The sequence below is a fragment of the Musca autumnalis genome, unplaced genomic scaffold, assembly GCF_047663935.1.
Source record: "Musca autumnalis isolate F117 unplaced genomic scaffold, ASM4766393v1 scaffold_1, whole genome shotgun sequence".
Taxonomy (NCBI): domain Eukaryota; kingdom Metazoa; phylum Arthropoda; class Insecta; order Diptera; family Muscidae; genus Musca; species Musca autumnalis.
In genome coordinates, this window is record NW_027411644.1 from 307,752,414 (window position 1) to 307,765,017 (window position 12,604).

The 12,604-nt window shown below is 35.5% G+C and overlaps 1 protein-coding gene and 1 long non-coding RNA gene across 6 annotated transcripts in view; one reads left to right on the forward strand and one right to left on the reverse strand.

Annotated features, from left to right (window-relative positions):
* Nup98-96 (nuclear pore complex protein Nup98-96) overlaps positions 1-12,604 on the forward strand; it is a 43,204-nt gene that overhangs the window by 7,182 nt on the left and 23,418 nt on the right. The window lies entirely within an intron of this gene.
* LOC141389908 (uncharacterized) lies at positions 1,882-10,458 on the reverse strand. Of its 4 annotated transcripts, none has more exons than XR_012409210.1 (5): positions 6,824-10,458; positions 4,413-4,487; positions 3,651-4,209; positions 3,394-3,571; positions 1,882-3,335 (listed from the first exon to the last, which is right to left on the reverse strand). It is a non-coding gene; the product is annotated as an uncharacterized lncRNA (long non-coding RNA). The 4 variants fall into 4 exon arrangements; XR_012409209.1 differs by having other exon boundaries at positions 3,651-3,778; positions 3,846-4,487; XR_012409211.1 differs by having other exon boundaries at positions 1,882-3,122; positions 3,193-3,335; positions 3,651-4,487.

A 12,604-nucleotide genomic window follows, 5' to 3' on the forward strand; every position in this document is an offset into this window, starting at 1 on the left:
ACAATGTTTACAGACACTATAATGCGTGACGGGCTACTGTGCAATATCAATTGTGAAATCCATTGTATTACTGCAATGGAGGAATACGAAGGCAAATCTTTGGAAGAATTACGCATGGAAGATTATTTGGTCAAGCGCAGGGTTAGTGTCTTCGGTCAAACAATACACCAACCTGTCACTTCGGTATTCGGTGAAGGTGCCACAAGTACCAATGTTTTTGGAAATTCGGCAAGCATCAGCATTTTCGGTAACGAAGATAACAGGATTTTCGGTCAAAGTTCTCGGTCACCGATTCTAAAACCAAGTATTCTTGGTTCTTTTGCCCAATCCCCAACGCAACCTGCAAGCTTTACATTTGGCCAATCTAGTACATTTACAAGCATAGCTTCAAATGCTAGCTCAACAGCAACATCAACTTCTATAAAGTCAAATTCTGTTTTTGGAGAATCTCTGCCGTCGCAATCAACAGACACAAATACCAACAAGTTAAATAGAAATTTTAGACAAAACACATCCATCAATGGCAGAAGAATGTATAATTCTCGTAAACCACGTAGTGGCACAGTAAGAGATACCTCTGATAAGTCATGCGACTTTGCTTCGCTGCTCGATCAAACTACGGTAAAGAAAAACACGACTACGGCTGCTATAAGACCTTTTTCTTTAGCAATATTTGATAAAAATGCAAATCAATCCTCCAATTCGGAGGTTGACCAGGCTTCAAGTGACAGTACTTTTGGCATGGCACCCTTGTTCACCACTAACATTACAGCTTTTGATAGTGAAAACAAGCCATCCAATGCTGCAACTACTTCTCGGAATTCCGCTACATCCATAACTAAATCTAAGGAGAGTAATGAAACCGCTACTTCCGGGGAATCACGAAATAACGCAACAAACTCTGTAGAACCAGAATTGTCGACAACTGAAGCTGAAAAGCTAATTCCTATTGGAAAGGGCGCCATACCCAAAAATAGGACTCTCAACCAGAAGCCTTTGTCTAACAATGGCGTAATGGAAACGATTTTGAATTCCACTGAACCATCTAGCACAACTGATAATCCTGATACAACGCTCACAGAACTTGTATCTTCTACGAAAAGGGAAACAGCTACAGAGAGAGACAATGCCAATGACGTCAACACAGCCACAACAGCAGAGGAAGATTCCAAGGAAGCAACAAAAATTTCCATATTACGCATTCCGCCATTTTGTGCAGAAAATCCCGAAAAATGGTTCGCCCAAGTTGAAACACAATTTACCACAGCTTCTATTGTTAGCGAGTCCACAAAATATCACACCGTTTTGACTGCTATACAAAATAGTACAGTGCCCCAAATAGTTGATGCTATTGGCACCACTGAAGAATCCTCAACTCCAAATTTGTATGAAACACTAAAACAACGAATTCTTCTCCAATGCAATAAGCAAAATTTAATAATAAAAGGATTGCAACATTTAGATCTTGGCGATGGAAAACCATCAGATTTGCTTAATAAGATGCGTCTGCTGGGCGGCCGAGATATGAACGATAACATTTTAAAACCCATTTGGATGAATCGTCTACCATCCAAAGTACAGGGAATAATTTCAATATCTAATGATGATCTCAATACACTGGCTGTATTGGCAGATAAAATTCTATTAGCAATCACAGATACCAGCGGATATGTCAACAGTGTATCTGTGCCACCTGAAAGAGCTCCGATGCAGGTCGGCTCATTAGAAGCTCAACTTTCATTGTTGTCCAAAGAAATTGCCGATTTAAAATTGAAAATGGCAGAACGTGATGATACGACGGCATTGTGTATGTATCATCTTAAATTTGGCGATAAAGCAACAAAATGCCGTGGACGTTGTCGTTATGGCAAAAAATAAAATGACTACTTTAAAGATAAATTGACAATTTATATTTATGTATATACTATGTACGTGTTACATATATATTATATTTTTTACAATATGTTCCCTTATAATCCACATACATACATACGTTGAATAAAAATGTAATGATTCGGAATTTGATACAACTCTTGCAATGGAAAATTGACTTATGGAAAAATAAGCCTATTGATTTTAGGTTACGGATTCAAGCGTGGAATTGTTGAACATTTCTTGGGACTAGAAGACCATGGCACAATTACCCAGTTAGTGGTATCACCAGCTGTTCAAATATGAAAAGTCAAATCCCTTTATAAAAAAATTGTGTTTGTTGTAATTTCCACAACAACATAAAGACAATTCTGACATAACATATTCAAAATTTTACGATGCCACTACCCTGCTAATTGTGCCATGGACTATAGTCCCAAGAAAGGAGTATGTTGGTCCATTTTTTCGGGTATTCCATGTACAAATGTTCAACAATCCCTGAAATAGTATTTCAATATGCCTCGGTGTCAATATGCTCAACACTTCGTGAGTAATACGGTGTTCTGAAATGCAAAGAAAAAGTACATAAATTAATTAATGAAATATAATTCCTGTTCCAGAACCTGCAAGAATCCACAAAGTTTTACTGCGATAACAATTTTTCTCTTATGATGTCGAAGAAAATAGTGAAAATTTCAAGATTCTTGCAGTTCTGGAATAGTCCAATAATAAGGGATCATTTTTACATTTTTACTTACCAATGTCGTCAACAGCTGTAGACTTATTAAAATTCTATGGAATAATATGAAAAAATTCTTTAGGTTTAATATATTCTCTGTTATTTTTGGAAATTTCTTTTCAGATTTCATTTCATAAAAAAAGGTTTGAATAAAATTATAAAAAATATTAAATTGAATACAAAGAATATTTTAAACAATAAATCTACAGCTGTTAAAATTTTTAAGACTGGAAAACGTATTCCGTCGAAGTAGATGTGTATTTGCTTGACACTATGCGGTTCTCCGGTAATAAGCAGTAGAGGCTGGATATTGGCATTGCGCAGTTTCAACAGTTCCAATTTAAGGTCCATTTCTTTGTTTTGTTTTCCGCAATAAGAGCGAACGAATTCTGTGAATCAGGAATGGAATACTTTCGTTTAATTTTTATGCCAGTTTTGTCAGTGATGAGCTTTTGTTGGGGTGGAAAAAGATGGAGCAAATTCCAAAATATTAAAAAAAAAAAATTTGATTCTGAAATGAAATAGTTATATAATTCTGAATTAATTTGGATTGAGACACTTAAATTAAAACACGGTCTTACCCTTCGTCGTATTTATCGATATTAGTTACGATTTTAGAAGGAATTTTAGAAGCTGTTAAATGCCAAAGTTTTCTCTCGTATAGTGGCTACTTTAAAATAAGATCACAGGATTGAGGGTATTTAAGTGAAAAATCTATATCAATCTTTGGGAGAAGAAAATATTCATAAATGAATTTTTATGGAAATAAGTAATTTACTTACCAAATTAATTCCAGAAGGCTTTGTATATTCCGGCCAAGTTTTCAAAATATCACTGGTACTCTCTGAATTTTCTATTTGGGAAAATCGAAGCTGTGAACATTTTCTCCAGTAAATTTCATCAGCTGTAGTGTTTTGGCTTCGAATACAACTGAGGGCGAATCGCACTCAGCTTCTGGAACTGAATAAATAATATATATGTAAATATTTGAACATAAATAATATATAAATATTTATATAGGAAATAAAACAATTATTACCAAATTTTTTGCATGCGACCGTTTCATCCACAAACTGGTTCACTCTCCTCGGTAAGGCTTTTGGTGTATCGTTTTAAATTGTATATTTTATTATACAATCTTCCTCTTTTTCCTGACGTGTAATAATCCTAAATGAAATTGAATTTAAAGATTATTTTAAAGGAAACTATTTCGACATATAAGTATAATAAGTACCTGTGATTCCGATGGAAATAACACACAAATTTGGTTTTCGATTTCATCACTGTCTGAAAGTGAACAAGCGTATCCCTTCGACTCATCATATTTTGCTATTGTATTAACAAATTTGGCTGTTCCTCATTCAGACTATTATTATTTGCATTCTGCGTATCCATCAGCATATCTTTAACTTAATGAATTGGTTTTTTGACGAAATCGTAATCTGTGGATTCCAAACTGGTATGTGTTTTAGATGTATTTTTAGTATCGGTGGATTCTAGTTGCCACTTTGTTAAATTATTTTCAAATATCGCCATATCTCCTACTGCCAATCCCTGAAATAGTATTTCAATATGCCTCGGTGTCAATATGCTCAACACTTCGTGAGTAATACGGTGCAAAGAAAAAGTACATAAATTAAATTAATTAATGAAATATTATTCCTGTTCAAGAACCTGCAAGAATCCACAAAGTTTGACTGCGATAACAATTTTTCTCTTATGTTATCGAAGAAAATAGTGAAAATTTCTAGATTCTTGCAGTTTTGGAATAGTCCAATAATTAGGGATCATTTTTACTTACCAATAAAGTGTTTTTTTTTATGTGTTGCAGCTTCCACAATGATAATATATTTCCAACGTCATCAACAGCAGTAGACTTATTACAATTTTATGAAATAATATGATAAAATTCTTTAGGTTTAATATATTCTCTGTTAGTAGCGGTTTTTAATATATTTATTGGAGAACCAGTTATATCATTTATGTGTAAAATTAAAAAAATTTCAATATATTTTAAAAACCGGAACGGCCCAAATTTAGTATCGTACACAGTGTCAGCTTTTTTGCAATACACAAAAATGTCATTGTCTGCTTCAATAATACAAACTATTGCAAATATTTCCCCTTTTATTGTGCACACAAATGACGAATTGTCGTACTTATAACCCCATATTACTGCTTCAGCAAACAAAGTAAATGTGTCGTATTTCATTTTATGGACTAAGTCTTTCTCAATGTTTTTTGTCAAAAATCTTTTTTTTTTTGAAAACATTACTTTCTACAAATTTGTCATTTAACAGAAAATTTGCAAATTTCATTTGATGCTTAAAAGAAAACGATTTTGGAATATTTTTACGAGATGTAATTACATGTGAGTATACCTTGAATTCTCTATGCTTTCCTTCATTTTTAAAATTCCAGATATTTCGCAAAGGTCCAGATTTTCTTAAAATGGTAGGATAGTGAGTTAAAATATGAAATTTAGGAGTCAGCGGACACTTAAATAATGTTACGAATTCCTTGGAATTAGAATTAGTTATCTATATCATTTTTTATTCTTGATATAAGGTTGTCGTCTATATAAAAGCATAGAAGTCCAACCAATCTTAAGAAATTTAAAACATACGTATATACAACATCGTTTTGGGGTTTGCACTCCCCAATTAATATAGAGAAATAGTAACAAAATGACATCATCTGTCTTGCTGATAACTTCAATTTTCCACTTTCTACTTCTTTCAGCGATATTTTTACCTTTTCTGTGCCCTTATCAATTGTACAATAAGAAAATGATGTTAGCCTTAAATTTATTTGGGCAATGCTTACATATTTCATTGTTTTTATGAAGTAAAGCAATGATTTGCATAAAATCGGGTGGGCTATCCCCTCAAAAATATCGTGCATGATGTCCACATAATAATTTTCTGTGGCTTGAAATGTGGGAATATCATTTAGATTGCCTAATGATATTAAATTATCGCCTAAAACCAAGGCTAGTATGAAATGTACTTTTATTTTCCCATTTTGTGTAATTATTTCTATGCCCTCAATTTCTAATGATGCAATTTTTGCTATAAGTATAACAGCTGCTGCCGTATTTTTTAATATCGGCAAGCACTGACGCGGCTAAAAATATTTCATTAAACTTTGAGGATTTTCCTGGAATACACGGAAAACTGTAGTAGAAGTTACAAACAGAATTCTTAGTTGATTTCGAACCTAGAGAATTGTTAGTACCAAAATCGTCCAAGTACAAAAAATATGGAACTAAAGCTTCATTGGGGTACATCAATTTTTTTTTTTTTGTTTCCACAATTCACCTTGCACAAAATTTTCAATTTTTGGTTTATTTTCAGTATGTTTGATATGAGAAAAATTTTCTTTTGTTTTCTTGTGTTTTTAAATTGAAAATCTATTGGCATAATCATGGCTTTCGATTTCTGATCATTTTCGACATTAAAAAATGTTGGTTCTGCAAAAAGACCCATATCTTTTGTTATTTTATTAAGTTTATGCTCCGAATTAACTCCCTTAAAAATGTCTTTGATATCAGCAAACATTGTAGTTACTACATATATTTTTATATATGTGGATCTAGTAAGAAGTCATCAATTAACTTTTGTATAGAAATGTTATTAAATGAAATGTTATTAAACGAATGCAGCCGAATAAGAAATTTACTAAGTCCCGGTCCACACTAGCGTGAATTTCATTAAAGAAGTTCATGAAATTAGCTGTTCTTAAATCGAATTCCCCACTGCAGCAATTTTATGATTTTACTCTACTATGGACGTCGATCTAGAGACGCATAATTTCATATAAAAATGTCAGTGAAATTACTGTAGTGTGGCCCGAGACTAACTGAAAGGCGAATTTCATCCAATTTTTCGTTGTAAATGCTTTCGCTGTCGCTAACATATTCATTCATAGTTTCTACTTCAATTTGTTCCACATTGTCGTCCACATTGACCATTTGGATGTTAGAGTCAGGTTCATTTTTTCCTGTATTATAATACACTGTTCCTGTACTTTTTGCATGTCTAAGAACATGCTTTTTAAAGCTTCCCTTTGAACTGAATGTTAAAAAAAACACTCTTTAAAATTACACAAAAAAGTTGTCCCAGCCTCACAGTAATGGGTTTTAATGTGTATAAACAGACTGTCCGATATTGGTAATATTTCCTCACAGAAAAGACATTTTACTGTACTTACATTCTCATCCATATTTCAGCAACTATAAAATTTGTTTTAACTCTTTAAAAATCACAATTCTCTTGTTAGAACACTTTTCACTTCTTAGCGCAACGAAAGTCTTAAGAAAACTGCCAAAATTTACCAACATCCACGATCATCAACTCGCCTGTTATGAGTGGTTGCAAAAAGAAACAAAGTATAAATCTCCAACGAGCAAAACACGAATAAAACAACAACAACAATGGTGCACAAGAAGAGAATGCTAATTTGGGTTTTTGTATGGGAAAGAGAGTTGTAGTTAACTTTTTCGTAAAGACGCGTGCATGGCTGCCCTTTGCAACAACTACTCCCGTCTACCCTCTCTGCCACCACAATCATCAACAGAAAAAAATTCTAACGTTCATACAAGGAAGAAGTATACCAACGCGTGCATTCTCTCAGTATTCTCTTCCTTTCATAACAACCATGTACTCATACTCAGTCAGCGCCAGAATCAAAGAAACAAACGGACTTTTGTTCTCGGTAGAATTTCTTGTTGGTACAGGCAGTCAACTAATGTCTTGCAGAAACATTGTAGCGAATTGCATATTAATTGTTAATTTATGTCAACAAATTATGTACAAACTATAAAGTTCATTGCGCAAATCTCTGTGCTATTGGTCCTCAATGCTATGTTTACATTTACGAAATCCACTCGATTTCATCTGTCAAATCCATAGGTTAAACGTCAAATGAAATCCAATGGATTTCAGATGAGATTTCATTTGACGTTTGAGCTGTGCAATTGACAGATGAAATCGAGTGGATTTCGTAAATGTAAACTTAGCACAAAGCAGTATTCCGTCAAAATACAAAGTTGATTCACCCTGGGTCATGATTCTCATATTAAGCATTTATTTGCTCAAACCACAGACTATCGATTGACCAGCGTTTAATCACTTACATAAGCTTCGTTCCCGTACTTTTTAATAGTAAAATTCGTAAGAGAGAAATGCAAAAAATTTTTTGTCACACACAAGTTTTTTGAAATAGTTCTTGAACGGAAAAATGGAAATACGTCAAAAAAACTGGAACAAATGTCAAAGTCGGCGTAACAGCCAATTAGACGCCGGCATTCATGTTACTATTTTTTACACGCCCAAATTTTTCGTGCAAAAAGTTTTTAAAGAGAGCGTCATTCAGTGTCATTTTTGTTTAAAGAGATGTGAACATTTTAAAACTTTTTTGTGTACGGGAACGATTTTTGGAGTAAAATGTGTAAAAGTCGTAAAAATTGTAAAAACTTTTTAGTTCTGGAACACAGCTATACATATTTATCACACACACACTCGAGTTTTAATTAACATCCAGCCTACCATCTTGTAGATTCATTTCATAGAATTACTGTTAGGTTAGGTTGAAAAGAGGGGTGATTCAAGATCACCACATGTCCTTAAAAAGAAAGGGCATACACTGAAGCCAGAAGAGGCCTGTTGTGCGCTCTAATTTTATGTGTCCTGGAAGTTGTTGTTAGTTTAGGAGTTCCGTCCCGTTGACGTAGTCCCTCAAGTTTTTGAACCCGATGTCCTTGATATGGTCGAGTCCTGTAATTATGTCGTTTCCCATTAGTTGAGTTCTCAAGTTTGTGAAAGCCTGGCAGTGGCAGAGATAGTGTTCCAACGTTTCGTTGTCCTCGCGACATGCCCTGCATTCACTATTCTCTGCACAGCCTATCCTGTGCAGATGCGCTCGTAGTCCTAGATGCCCTGTGAGGATAACGATCAGTCTACTGATATCCTTTTTACTCATCACTAGGAGGTCACTTGTTTTGTCCTGGTCTGGGTTTCCCCATAGGATTTTTGTAGTTTTTCCCTTTTCCTGGTTATTCCATAGGGATATATGAGCATTCTTTGTCCAAGCTTTTAGTTCTATACGAGCCGCCTTTAAAGGCTTGGCATTGTCTAGACTTACTGTAGGTAGCTCCCTGGCTTGTTTTGCTAAGGAGTTTGCTACTTCGTTTCCCGTAATCCCTATGTGTCCTGGTACCCATATAATGTTTACCGAGCCATAATGCGAATAGTCGTTAATTGCATTTTTACACTCTAAGACAGTTTTCGATATTGTTGCCTTACTTGTTATAGCTCTAATTGCTGCTTTACTATCCGTAAGGATGTTAACTGTGAGTGGCCTTGTATTTGTTTTAAACCAGTTCAGACATTCTGTGATCGCTCGGATTTCGGCCTGCAGGATCGTGTTATGATCCGACAGACGAAGGGAGATCCTCGTTTCCGTGTCTACGATATAAAGACCCAGTCCCGTTCTCCCCCTAACACAGCCCCGTCCGTAAACCCGCAGCTTCCAGCGGGAATCTGTGCAAGGGATCCATCGATCCACATATCTCTGTCCGGTATTAGAACTTCACACAGAGCTACTTCACTTCATTCTGGTATCCGGTCCGATACTATTTGATTTATAGATTCACCCGTTGTGAACCGTAATATGCATTGGTGGTATGTTTGGTGGTCTCTTTCGATCCACTCGCTCATGGCTTTCAGTCTTATAGCCGCGATGGCTGCTTCATACCTTACCTGTATTTCTATCGGGTGGACAAAAAGAATTGTCTCTAAAGCCCTAGTTGGTGTAGTCCTAACGCCCCGCTAATGCCTAGGCAACACATTCTTTGGACTTTTTGCAATGTTTCCACATTGTACTTTTTGTTCATAGCTGTCCACCATACAACAGATGCGTAAGTAAGAATCGGTCTTATTACGCTTCTGTATAGCCAGTGTATCATTCTAGGATTAAAACCCATTTTGAGCCTATAGCCCTTCTACAAATTGACCAACATCTGTGTGCTTCGGCAGCCCTTTCCTGAATATGATCTTTCCATTTGAGCTTCCTATCTAGGATTGCCCCCAGATATTTAACTGTTGGAGATATAGTTAATGTCTTATTCAGGAAAACTGGTTCCTCTACGGAGCCCAATTTCGTTTTCCTAGTGAACTCTGTTTTTTCCGGGCTAACATTAAGACCTCTTGGTCTAGCCCAGTTGTAAGCTATATTTAGAGCCTCTTCGGCCCTCCTGCAAAGTAGATTTGGATTCTTTCCCCTTAGAAATATTATAACGTTGTCTGCATAATAGACTGGTTCAAATCCTTCCTTGGTTAAGGACCTTAGTAGACTATTTATGGTAGTGAACCACAGACGCGGCGATAAAATCCCCCCTAAGGCGTTCCCAGCCCTACTTTGTCTTTTCTTGTTACGTCATGTAGAGCGCAGCTTATCCATCTGTTCCTTAGCATGTCGTGTATCCAGTTCCTCAGCGTTCTGCCTACACGAAATTCGTCTAAGGAGTGGATCAGCGTTTCCGTGCTGACGTTGTTGAAAGCACCTTCTATGTCGATGCAAACTGCGAGTGTGTACATCTTCATTTCGAAGGTCCTCTCTATGTGGTGTACTACCTCATGTAATGCGGTTTCCACTGATCTACCTTTCACGTATGCATGTTGTTGTAGAATTACTGTTAAAATCTTTTAATAACAAATATCGCTTTATCTATACCATTACATTATATTCTCTGCCCTAGTAATCCATTATTTTCCCATAACAAATGCATTCTGTCATCATCGCATAGTAAAATGAATTTACGATACGTTATCGACTAACTCAAAATCTTTTTTACAGACATACGTTACGAACTTGCTTGATGACTAATTGACAGTCACCACATTGTATTTTTCCGGTAGAAGATTAGACATTTCCGTTGCAAGTCGGGAAAATTTCACAACAACAACTAAAGATTATAATTTGCTGTTTTTACATTTTGTAAAATTAGCCACTATTCAGACGAACTGCAGCCATTTTGGAGTATTTATGGAGACACGTCCCTTCGTTTATTGAATTTTATTACAGCTTTTGGAGATACCCACATCTGACACAAGAAGTAATAGGCCATTTAGATACGATCTCATTAGCCGGATTTAGCGCATTATCAGGATTTATTTGCTAAATCCGGCGATAATTTACCAGATTTCCCATACAAAAATAAATCCTCCTATTGAGTGGATTTGTTTTAAATCTGGCATAAATCCTCGTATACAACTCTGTTTTTTGCAACATGTTGCTAGAAAATTCAAAAAGTTGGAAGCTGGCACAAGAAACAAGGTAGATGCATCGGTGAATTGTTACACTAAAAATAATTTAAAATGTAAAAATTTGTAAACAAGGCGGAAAAATTAAATTTGTTTTGATGTACAAAGTTGATTTTAATCAACCAAGACTAATATTTATGATGTCTAAACGATAAAATAATTCGTTTATTTAATTTAGATGGACAAACTGCGATAAAATAATTCTTTATTTGCTCTTTAGTTAGCATTAGTAGCATAATGTGCTAACATTTTCAGTATTAAATCATAAATTTGTAATTTGACGTGTGTTTTTGAGACGAATTCAATTTACAAAAAATTCTTTTAACGTTTCAAATTCGTTCAGACGGGCTGATGCATCTACCTTGGTAATTGTGCTATGAACAAAAATCAGCTGACTGACATTTAAATCCTCCAAAATGTATATCTAAATGCAATGAGATTTGTACTGGATTTATTAAATCCAGTCGAGGATTTATGGCTAGTCTAAATGAGCTATAAAGGCCTCGGCACATACGGCGCGTTGAGTTTTGCGATGCGTTACGCGCTGATATGTCACACGCGTTAGATTTTGCTAACGCACATGAGACGCGCCACCAACACACCACTAAAAAACATATGTTTTCTGAATGCAATAGTATGTGTATGTGTGACGCGCTCACAATTAGAAATTTGTTTGAAAACAAAATCTGGAAAATTATTTATCTTGATGGATATTTTAACAATACGCTATTATGCAAATATTGCCTACGGGTTATATGAGGCTTTGAAATGTTTACCAAGACCAAGAAGGTTTTGGGTGAGGCCTCTCTTTGAACGTAGGGATGAGGACGGCTTCTTTGCTCTGGACTTCGAAAGACTATATAATACTGACTTGGAACAATTCCAACTTTTGGTAAGAATGACGCCCGCAGTATTTGATGTCCTCTTCCATATATTGGAATCTGAATTAACCAAAAATTCAAATAGACCCACAATTTCTGCAAAGTGTCGTTTGTTTTTAACGCTAATGTAAGTTAGTAAAATAATTTTAGTGTTTTTAGGATAACTATATGTACTTACTTTTCCAGATATCTGGCAAATGGGGATAGTGTAAGCTATTTATCCGTGACATTCAAGATTGGAGCCTCAACAGTGAGATATATTATAAAAGATACGTGCCAAAAGATTTGGGAAAAACTCTCGACTCAGTACCTAGAAACTCCATTGACAGCAGACTGGTCGAAAATGGCGGAAAGGTTTGAAGAAGTATGGAATTTTCCACATTGTGTAGGAGCCATTGATGGAAAACATGTATATATAAAATCCCCACACAATTCAGGATCAATGTACTACAATTATAAAGGTATTTGCCTAAATCCAAACTTGGAAGAAGGAACTAACTTTTATTTTTTTGTTAAGGTACATATTCCATAGTTTTAATGGCGGTTTGCGACGCAGACTACAGGTTTACAGTTGTGGATATAGGGGCATATGGATCACAAAGTGATGGTGGCGTGCTAAGAAACTCTGAGTTTGGAAAAAGTCTTCTAAACAACGAGCTAAATCTACCTCCAGATGCTCCAATAGAAGTCGGTGGGGAAAATGTGCCCTATTTTCTCGTGGGAGATGCAGCTTTTCCGCTAAGAAACAATCTAATGCGTCCCTATCCAGGAATACTTCTCCCTGCAGA